This window comes from Oryctolagus cuniculus, chromosome 16 (genome assembly GCF_051225735.1).
Source record: "Oryctolagus cuniculus isolate XC-2025 breed Fujian yellow rabbit chromosome 16, ASM5122573v1, whole genome shotgun sequence".
NCBI classification, from domain to species: Eukaryota; Metazoa; Chordata; class Mammalia; order Lagomorpha; family Leporidae; genus Oryctolagus; species Oryctolagus cuniculus.
This window is the reverse complement of record NC_142882.1, coordinates 21,369,243-21,380,606: the sequence shown is the minus strand read 5'-3', so window position 1 is coordinate 21,380,606 and position 11,364 is coordinate 21,369,243. Positions and strand designations below refer to the sequence as shown.

At 47.1% G+C, this 11,364-nt stretch overlaps 1 pseudogene; it reads left to right on the top strand.

Annotated features, from left to right (window-relative positions):
- Nucleotides 1–3,915: 3,915 nt before the first annotated feature.
- LOC149121582 (28S ribosomal RNA) lies at nt 3,916–5,642 on the top strand (annotated as a pseudogene).
- Nucleotides 5,643–11,364: the final 5,722 nt, after the last annotated feature.

The following is an 11,364-nucleotide window of genomic DNA, read 5'->3' as shown; positions in this document are numbered from 1 at the left end:
GATCTCTGTCCTTAATGTGCTGTACACTGAGGCTTAATGCTATAACGAGTACTCAAACAGTATATTTCACTTTGTGTTTCTATGGGGGTGCAAACGATTGAAATCTTTACTTAATGTATACTAAACTGATCTTCTGTAAAAAAAAAAAAAAAAAAAAAAAAAAAAAAAGAAATTATCAACTCCCAACTTCACTCTCACTGGGATTAAACATGACAATAGGTCTGATCTGATTTCATCATCATTTAAAAAAAATCATTTATTATTCCTCACTTTATGTTTCTGTGTGGGAGCAAACTGTTGAAATCCTTACTTAAGGTATACTAAGCTGATCTTCTGTATATTAAGATAATCGAAAATGAATCTTGATGTGAATGGAAGGGGAGAGGGAGTGGGAAAGGGGAGGGTTGTGGGTGGGAGGGACGGTATGGGGGGGGAAGCCATTGTAACCCATGAGTCGTACTTTGGAAATTTATATTCATTAAATAAAAGATAAAAAAAATAAATAAATAGAGAAATTTTTAAAATTTATTATGTAAAAAAAAAAGAAATTGGAAAGGTACCAAATAAATGAGCTTTCAGCGCACCTCAAGGACCTAGAAAAACTGCAGCAAACCAAACCCAAATCTAGTAGGAGAAGAGAAATAATTAAAATCAGAGAAAAATTTAACAGGATTGAATCCAAAAAAAATTCCAAAAAATCAGCCAAATGAGGAGCTGGTTTTTTTGAAAAAATAAACAAAATTGACACCCCATTGGCCTAACTAACTAAAAAAAGAAGAGAAAAGACCCAAATCAATGAAATCGGAGATGAAAAAGGAAACATAACAACAGACACCACAGAAATTAAAAGAATCATCAGAAATTACTACAAGGACCTGTATGCCAGCAAACAGGAAAATCTATCAGAAATGGATAGATTCCTGGACACATGCAATCTACCTAAATTGAACCAGGAAGACATAGAAAACCTAAATAGACCCGTAACTGAGACAGAAATTGAAACAGTAATAAAGGCCCTCCCAACAAAGAAAAGCCCAGGACCAGATGGATTCACTGCTGAATTCTACCAGACATTTAAAGAAGAACTAATCCCATTTCTTCTAAAACTATTCAGAACAATTGATAAAGAGGGAATCCTCCTAAATTCTTTCTATGAAGCCAGCATCACCTTAATCCCTAAGCCGGAAAAAGATGCAGCACTGAAAGAAAGTTACAGACCAATATCCCTGATGAACATAGATGCAACAATCCAGAATAAAATTCTTGCCATAAGAATACAACAATACATCATAAAAATCATCCACCCAGACCAAGTGGGATTTATCCCTGGTATGCAGGGATGGTTCAACATTCACAAATCAATGTGATTCACCACATTAACAGATTCCAGAAGAAAAACCATATGATTATCTCAATAGATGCAGAGAAAGCATTCGATAAGATTCAACACCCTTTCATGATGAAAACTCTAAGCAAATTGGGTATAGAAGGAACATTCCTCAATATAATCAAAGCAATTTATGAAAAACCCACGGCCAGCATCCTATTGAGTGGGGAAAAGTTGGAAGTATTTCCATTGAGTTCTGGTACCAGACAGGGATGCCCACTCTTACCACTGCTATTTAACATAGTTCTGGAGGTTTTAGCCAGAGCCATCAGACAAGAAAAAGAAATTAAAGGAAAACAAATTGAGAAGGAAGAAGTCAAACTATCCCTCTTTGCAGACGATATGATTCTGTACTTAGAGGATCCAAAGAACTCTACTAAGAGACTATTGGAACTCATAGAGGAGTTTGGCAAAGTGGCAGGATATAAAATCAATACACAAAAATCAACAGCCTTTGTATACACAAGCAATGCCACGGCTGAGAAAGAACTGCTAAGATCAATCCTATTCACAATAGCTACAAAAATAATCAAATACCTGGGCATAAACTTAACCAAGGACGTTAAAGACCTCTACGATGAGAATTACAAAATCTTAAAGAAAGAAATAGAAGAGGATACCAAAAAAATGGAAAATCTTCCATGCTCATGGATTGGAAGAATCAACATCATCAAAATGTCCATTCTCCCAAAAGCAATTTATAGATTCAATGCAATCCCAATCAAGATACCAAAGACCTTCTTCTCAGATCTAGAAAAAATGATGCTGAAATTCATATGGAGGCACAAGAAACCTCAAATAGCTAAAGCAATCTTGTACAACAAAAACAAAGCCGGAGGCATCACAATACCAGATTTCAGGACATACTTCAGGGCAGTGGTAATCAAAACAGCATGGTACTGGTACAGAAACAGATGGATAGATCAATGGAACAGAATAGAAACACCAGAAACCAACCCAAACATCTACAGCCAACTTGTATTTGATCAAGGATCTAAAACCAATTCCTGGAGCAAGGACAGTCTATTCAATAAATGGTGCTGGGAAAACTGGATTTCCACGTGCAGAATCATGAAGAAGACCCCTACCTTACACCTTACACAAAAATCCACTCAACGTGGATTAAAGACCTAAATCGACGACTTGAAACCATCAAGTTATTAGAGAACATTGGAGAAACCCTTCAAGATACTGGCACAGACAATGAATTTCTGGAAAAGACCCGGGAGGCACAGGCAGTCAAAGCTAAAATCAACTATTGGGATTGCATCAAATTGAGAAGTTTCTGTACTGCAAAAGAAACAGTCAGGAGAGTGAAGAGACAACCGACAGAATGGGAAAAAATATTTGCAAACTATGCAACAGATAGAGGGTTAATAACCAGAATCTATAAAGAGATAAAGAAATTCCACAACAACAAACAAACAACCCACTTGAGAGATGGGCCAAGGACCTCAATAGACATTTTTCAAAAGAGGAAATCCAAATGGCCAACAGGCACATGAAAAAATGTTCAAGATCACCAGCAATCAGGGAAACGCAAATCAAAACCACAATGAGGTTTCACCTCACCCCAGTTTGAATGGCTTACATACAAAATCCTTGGGGCCAAAACAATCTCAACCTATTCTCAAACTTTAAATGCGTAAGAAGCCCGTCTCGCTGGCATGCAGCCAGGCATGGAATGCGAGTGCCTAGTGGGCCACTTTTGGTAAGCAGAACTGGCGCTGTGTGATGAACTGAACATGGGTTAAGGCACCCCATGCTGATGCTCATCAGACTCCAGAAAAGGTGTTGGTTGATATAGACAGCAGGACGGTGGCCATGGAAGTAGAATCCGCTAAGGAGTGTTTAACAACTCACCTGCTGAATCAACTAGCCCTGAAAATGGATGGCACTAGAGCGTCTGGCCCATACCTAGCCGTTGCTGGCAGTAGGCACGCGGTGGGACCTCTGTGTCCCTGGCCACCCCCCCCATGGACGCTACACCGCCACGAGTAGGAGGGCCACTGCGGTGAGCCTTGAAGCCTAGGGTGCGGGCCGCAGGTGCATATTTTGGTGGTAGTAGCAAATATTCAAACAAGAACTTTGAAGTCCAAAGTGGAGAAGGGTTCCATGTGAACAGCAGTTGAACATGGGTCAGTAGGTCCTGAGAGATGGGCGAGCGCCATTCTGAAGGGACAGGCGATGGCCTCCGTTCCCTCGGCCGATCGAAAGGGAGTCGGGTTCAGATCCCCGAATCCGGAGTGGTGGAGATGGGCGCCGTGAGGCGTCCAGTGCTGTAACGCGACCGATCCCGGAGAAGCCTGCAGGAGCCCTTGGGAAAGTTCTTTTCTTTGTGAAGGGCAGGGTGCCCTAGAATGGGTTTGCCCTGAGAGAGGGGTCCATGTTTGGATAGCGTAGCGGTTCTGGCGGCGTCCGGTGAGCTCTCGCTGGCCCTTGAAAATCCGGGGGAGAGGGTGTAAATCTCGTGCCAGGCCGTACCCATATCCACAGCAGGTCTCCAAGGTGAACAGCCTCTGGCATGTTGGAACAATGTAGGTAAGGGAAGTCGGCAAGCCGAATCCGCAACTTCGGGATAAGGATTGGCTCTAAGGGCTGGGTCGGTCGGGCTTGGGTGCGAAATGGGGCTGGGCGCATACTGTGGCTGGATGAGGAGCCACCACCCCCCCACGCCCGGGGTGCCCTCCCCCAGCCGGGTCCCCTCCCCTGTGTGTTCATGCGCAGGGCGTGCCCCTCATGCGGCCGAGCTCTGTCTCCTTCCCCCCCTCCCCTCCCAGGGCAGGGTGTGGGGAGGGGCGGGCGGGGCCATCACCAAGCTCGCATCACGCTTGCGCCTGGTGGGGGGGCGCTCCGGGTCGGCGGCGACTCTGGACGCCAGCCGGGCCCTTCCCATGGATGGCCTCAGCTATGACAGGCGTCACGTCCACCCTCGGGGAGCCTGGCAGGCACCGCGTGCTTGTGCATGTGCACCGGGGGTCCAGGGGGTGCAAGGAAGGGGAGGCCCTCTCTCCTCCTCCCCCACCCCAGCACTGTGGCAGCACGCGTGGACATGCAGATTCCCCCACCCCACCGCAGGGGCCACCCCCGGGGCCACAGTTCCGCGCTGCGTGTCGCCTGGACCGGCGCCTAGCAGCCAACTTAGAACTGGTACGGACCAGGGGAATCCAACTGTTAAATTGAAACAAAGCATCGCAAAGGCCAGCGGCGGGTGTTGACGTGATGTGATTTCCGCCCAGTGCTCTGAATGTCAAAGTGAAGAAATTCAATGAAGCGCGGGTAAATGGCGGGAATAACTATGACTCTCTTAAGGTAGCCAAATGCCTCATCATCTAATTAGTGACGCGCATGAATGGATGAACGAGATTCCCACCGTCCCTACCTACTATCCAGCGAAACCACAGCCAAGGGGATGGGCTTGGCAGAATCAATGGGGAAAGAAGACCCCGTTGAGCTTGACTCTAGTCTGGCACAGTGAAGAGACAAGAGAGGTGTAGAATAAGTGGGAGGCCCCCAGCACCCTCCCACCCCCTTGCGGGCCGCCGGTGAAATACCACTACTCTTATCGTTTTTTCACTGAGCCGGTGAGAGGGGGTGAGCCCCGAGGGGCTCTCGCTTCTGGTGCCAAGCACCCGCCCCGTCGGTCTACGCAGGCCGGCGGTGGCCTGGTGCAACCCGCTCCGGGGACAGTGCCAGGTGGGGAGTTTGACTGGGGCGGTACACCTGTCAAACGGTAACGCAGGTGTCCTAAGGCGAGCTCAGGGAGGACAGAAACCTCCTGTGGAGCAGAAGGGCAAAAGCTCGCTTGATCTTGATTTTCAGTACGAATACAGACCGTGAAAACGGGGCCTCACGATCCTTCTGAGCTTTTGGGTTTTAAGCAGGAGGTGTCAGAAAAGTTACCACAGAGTCTTTGGCAATGAAATTAAACTGGAGAAACCGAAAGGAAAAGACAGCAAGAAGGATCGAGATGCGAGAACACTTTTGGCTAAAAATCTCCCTTACGAGAGGGAATGGGAAAGGGGAGGGTTGCGGGTGGGAGGGACGTTATCGGGGTGGGGGGAAAGCCATTGTAATTCATAAGCCGTACTTTGGAAATTTATATTCATTAAATAAAAGTTTAAAAAATAAAATAAAATAAAAATCTCCCTTACAAAGTCACTCAGGATGAATTAAAAGAAGTGTTTGAAGATGCTGTGGAGATCAGACTGGTCAGCAAGGATGGAAAGAGTAAAGGGATTGCTTATATTGATTTTAAAACAGAAGCTGACGCAGAGAAAACCTTTGAGGAAAAGCAGGGAACAGAGATCGACGGGCGGTCTGTTTCCCTGTCTTACACTGGAGAGAAAGGTCAAAACCAAGACCATAGAGGGGGAAAGAACAGCACTTGGAGTGGTGAATCAAAAACTCTGGTTTTAAGCAATCTCTCCTACAGTGCAACAGAAGACACTCTCCAGGAAGTCTTTGAAAAGGCAACTTTTATCAAAGGGCCACAGAACCAAAATGGCAAATCTAAAGGGTATGCGTTTATAGAATTTGCCTCATTTGAAGATGCTAAAGAAGCGTTAAATTCCTGAAATAAAAGGGAAATTGAGGGCAGAGCCATCCAGCTGGAGTTACAAACACCCAGAGGGTCACCCAATGCAGGAAGCCAGCCAACCACGGCCTTGTTTGTCAAGGGTTTGTCTGAGGAGACCACCGAGGAGACGTTAAAGGAATCGTTCGACGGCTCTGTCTGGGCAAGGATAGTGACGGACTGGGAAACGGGATCCTCCAAAGGGTTTGGCTTTGTAGACTTCAACAGTGAGGAGGACGCCAAAGCCTCCAAGGAGGCCATGGAGGATGGGGAGATTGATGGCAACAAAGTCACTTTGGACTTGGCCAAGCCGAAGGGTGAAGGTGGCTTTGGGGGCCATAGCAGAGGCAGAGGCGGCTTTGGAGGCTGAGGTGGTGGCAGAGGAGGCCATGGCGGATTTGGTGGCTGAGGCCGGGGAGGCTTTGGAGGGCGAGGAGGGTTCCAAGGCAGCAGAGGAGGAGGTGGAGACCACAGGCCACAAAGAAAGAAGACAAAGTTTGTATAATTTCTTCTGTCTCTGTCTTTCCCTCTTCCATTTGAAAGAAAGGACTCTGGGGTTTTTACTCTGTTAACCTGCTCAATGACAGAGGCTTCTGAGGACATTCCAAGACAGTGTGCAGTCCTGGGGTCTGCTTGGAAGTCATATAGATAACATTTCAAGGGCGATACCCTGTCGGTTTTGACTGGATATTCATATAAAATTTTAAAGAGATGAATGATAGAGCTAACCCTATCTGTAAGTTTTGAATTTATATTGTTTCATCCCATGTACAAAACTTATTTTTTTCCTACAAATAGTTGGTTTTTTTTCCCATTGGGGGCTTGTAAAGGAAAACAGAATGTTTTGTCATGATTTTTGCTTCAGTGACTTTAGGACAAATTAAAGGTCCTAAACTCTGAAAAAAAACTATTGATTATTTCAAAAATCTTTTTCACTCCCTGTACTATTCAGGTCACGTTGTGTTAAATAAAGTACTGGATACTCATTAGATGTCTGAGTCATTTCTAGAGAAGTTAAAAAAACGGACCTGAATTACAAAAGTTGAATCTAAAGTTAATATGCATTAAAATACACCTTGTTGTACAAACAACCTGTATTTGGACTCTTGGTAGAAATTGTATTATGAGAAATGTGTGTACAGCCTGAGATGAAAAACTGCTGATAGTCGCTGGAATGCTGGCTTGCATTTCTAATTAATATATGTTTACTAAACTGGGAAATAATAAGATAGATGATTCTGTGTGGGAGGGAGGAAAGGAAGACATGTTTATGAAGCGGACTATGACACAGGAAGGCAAGTGTGTCTGAGCTATAAGAGAATGGTTTTGGGGGTGGCACTGTGACGTAGCAGGTAAAGCCACCACCTTCAGTGCCGGCATCCCATATAGGTGCCAGTTCAAGTCCCGGCTGCTCCGCTTCTGACCCAGCTCTCTGCTATGGCCTGGGAAAGCAGTAGAAGATGACCCAAGTCCTTGGACTCCTGCATCTGTGAGGGATAACTGGAAGAACCTCCTGGCCCCTGGCTTTGGCCTGGCCCAGCACTGGCTGTTGCAGCCAATTGGAGAGTGAAGCAGCCAATGGAAGACCTCTCTCTCTTTCTCTCTCTCCACTTCTCCTTCTCTCTGTGTAACTCTTTCAAATACATAAATAAATCTTTATAGAAAGAGATAGGACATCCCTCTTTCAGTGTTGAGTCCAGAGGGGAGCAGCTCAGTCACAAGGCTTGGTACAGAGATAAACAACTAAAATTCCCTGTCATATAACTCACTGACCACTTACAAATGACCTTGAACTACCAAGTCTAGAGGAGATCTTTGCTTAGTATGTATTCAGAGTATTACAATGTGCTGATTTTTTGGGTCAGCATCACTAACAATGAATGCAAGTTCTGTGTGGTGCACATTTAGAAAGAAAACTACCCTGGTGCTGCAAAGAACACGGATGGGGCTGTCAGGTACCTGCCCTGTGCTGCTGCCAAAGTGTGCTGTGCCAGGAGCATTAAGCTGTGGGAACCTGGGGAGGCTGGGAGCAGGAGGCGGGAGCGGCTGCTGGCAGAGTCCCAGAACGCAGAGTTGGGGCTAGACAGCTTTGGGAGGTGAGAGTGTGGAGGCTCCCAACCACCAAACTTGAACATGGAGCACTGTGTGTCTTAACCTGCTTTTTATTGAAACATGTCATTAGAGGCTGGTGACACAGTGGGCTAAGGCTCCACCTGTGGTGCTGGCATGCCATAAGGGTGCTGGTTCAAGTCCCAGCTGCTCCACTTTTGATCCAGCTCTCTGCTAATGAGCCTGGGAAAATAGTGGAAGATGGCCCTAGGGCTTGGGCCCCTGGAGACCTGGAGGAAGCTCCTGGCTCCTGGCTTCGGATTGGCTCAGCTCTTGCCATTGTGGCCACTTGGGGAGTGAACCAGCAGGTGAAAGATCTCTCTTTCTCTCTCTGTAACTCTACTTCTCAAATAAACAAATAAATAAATAAATCTTTTTAAAAAACCATCTCACAACTCCAAAATCATGGAACTTACAAGTGTACCTGGACATATGAATGAAGAACAGTGATCAAGTGCAATAAAATAAAACATTATTACATTAGCACCATCAAAATCAAGGAGGAAAGAATGATTTGAAAATTAATGGTGTTTTAAAATTAATTTGAAAATTAATGAGGGCTGGTGCTGGGGCATAGCAGGTAAAGCCACCGCCTGCAATGCCGTCATTCCATTTGGGTGCTGGTTTGAGTCCTGACTGCTCCACTTCAAATCCAGCTCTCTGCTATGGCCTGGGAAAGCAGTGGAACATGGCCCAGGTCCTTGGGCCCCTGCACCCATGTGGGAGACCCACAGAAAGCTCCTGGCTCCTGGCTTCTGATGAGTGCAGCTCCGGCCATTGTGGTCATTTGGGAAATGAACCAGTGGATGGAAGACTCTCTCTCTCTCTCTCTCTCTCTCTCTCACTCTCGCTCTCTCTCTCTCTTTCTCGCTCTCTCCCCCTCCCCCACCTCTCCTTCTCTCTCTGTGTAACTCTTACTTTCAAATAAATAAATAAATCTTTTTTAAAAAAGAAAATTAATGGACAATTATGACTGGGAGCAAAATAAGGTGAAATTGTTGCCTACACACGTTTCTATCTTACATTGAATCTGGCAGAAAGATCAAAGTGCTTTCATGTTTAGAAGAGGAGGGGGAGTGAGAGCGTAGACTAGGATACCCCAGAGACCAGACCCCAAAGATGCATTAATGTGAACAGTTGCCCATGCCTGAAAATACCTTCACAGGAACTAAAGAAACACAGCGAGAAATGCCAGCATCCACCAAGAGCACACTGGTAGTAAAACAGTGCTAGGGATAGCATGGACAGTTTATTATGATTACTTTAAATTATTTATTATATTATTTGAAAAGCTGAGATTGAGAGACAGAGAACAAGAGACCTCCCATGCACAATTTCACTTCCCAAAATTCACAAATGGGTCAGTTCAAGCCAGGAGCCAGGAATTCAGTCCAGTTCTCTCACCTAGGGGGAAAGGAGCCCATTCTTCAGCTGTCCTGCTATGACCCAGGGTGCACATTCCTGGGAAGCTGTCGCTCCCCCTCTTCGTGGGGGAATGACACTAAGCCCTGCCTAGGCTTCCTATCCGAGTCACGGCACCATTATGTCGCTCCCCCTCTTCATGGAGGAACGACACAGGACCCTGCGCTGTTCTTTCGTCTGCTCGGCCCTCCCCGGGTTTGCTGCTGGTTCTTCCCAGGTTGGCTACTATCCCCTCCACCTCCGTGGAAGGGCAGTTCCCCCTGGCCACATTCCCCACTTCCGCAGGGGAGTGGCACACCGCCGGCCGGCTCTTCTCGGGGGCTGCACAGGTGTTCCTTCAGCTAGATGTTCCCCTTAGATGTTCCCGGTGCATGCCGTCTCTCTCCTCCTTTATAGTCCTCCTCCGCCAATCCCAACTCGGCTGCCCACACGCCGAGTACGCTGCTCTCCTCCAATCAGTAGCAAGTCCTACAGTTTATTGGTTGAACTGGAGGCAGCTGTGCGGAAGCTGTTTACTTCTCTCCCAGCGCCATATTGTGGGAGAGCAGATGCATAGAATAAGTCTTAATTCCAGTAACTCAGTCCAGTCCGGTTTGCTCCCCACAGATCCCCCTTTCTTTTTATTTTTTGGCGTTGATACGCGCCTGTCTTCGGTGTCCCGCGGCACACACTCTGCTCTACTTGCTAGAGTTGCCACAGGTTCTTAGAAGTCCTATCAATCAGGCAAACCGAATCCAGGTCCTCTCTTCGCCATGTTGTGAGGAGGTTTTTAGGCGCTGATGTGTGCCTGTGTTCGGTGACCTGCGGCTCATACTCTGGTCGAGCCGCCGCAGGTGCTCATTGCCTCACTTAATCAGGCAGACTGAATCCAAGCTTTCTAATTGCCATGTTGAGGGGAGGCCTTTCTATTTCTCTATTTCTCTATCTCCGGGCATTCGTATTTCTCCCATTTTACTTCTATCTTCCAGCATTCCTATTTCTCTCATCTTACTTCTAAACTTCTGTTTCTCTTATCCCCGCGGCTTTCCGGCACCTTGCCCCGCCGGCGGGTTCCCGGCTCTGCGCCGCTTCAGCCCGCGCCTCTCTCATCTGCGCGGCTCGGCTTTGCGCGCGCACACTCCGCGGTCTCGCACTTAACCCTTTCGCGTCTGAACCACGGCCTCGCGCCAGCCCCGTTCCCTATCTACTTGTGCCCCGCACGCTCTCTCTGCGCACGGCAGCCTCCGCGAGTCACACAGCGTAGCTTACGTGTCCGCCACTAGCATTCAATCTAAGTTCCCCGGGCTAGCCTGGTGAATTCAACCCAGCATACGTCTCCGCCCCACGGTTTGGCTTCCCATCCTTTGCTCCCCGGGCTAATCAGACGGATCCCAACCTGGCTTACGTTTCAGCTTCTGGTTTCAACTTTTCGCCCCCCATTCCCGGGCTAACTTGAGAATCCCAAAGTGGCTTTCGTTTCCGCCTTGGCCTGCCCCCCGCGGCTTCAATTTCCCTAACATTTTTCTCTACCCGGTATGTTTCCCCAAACTTTCCTCCAACGATATTCCTCCCTCATTTCTCCTGGCCTCTCCCCACAGTCCACATCCAAGTCTGTTTGTTCTAGCTTTCACTTTCGCTTTCGACCTTAGAGATTTCTCCCAGCTTCCCCCCGTAGTCTGTATCCGAATCTATGCCTAGGCTTTTGATAGCTTCTTCCGGCACCTTTTTCGTCCGGCTTTTCCCTAGGCTGTTTGCTAGTCTCTCTCTCCGAAATTTCCCTAGGCTGTTTGCTAGTCTCTCTCTCCGATATTTTCCCAGTTCTTCCCGTTTCTTCCCTCCTAGGTTTCCTATCCGTCCTAGGTTTCTTATCCATAATAGGTTTTCTATCCGA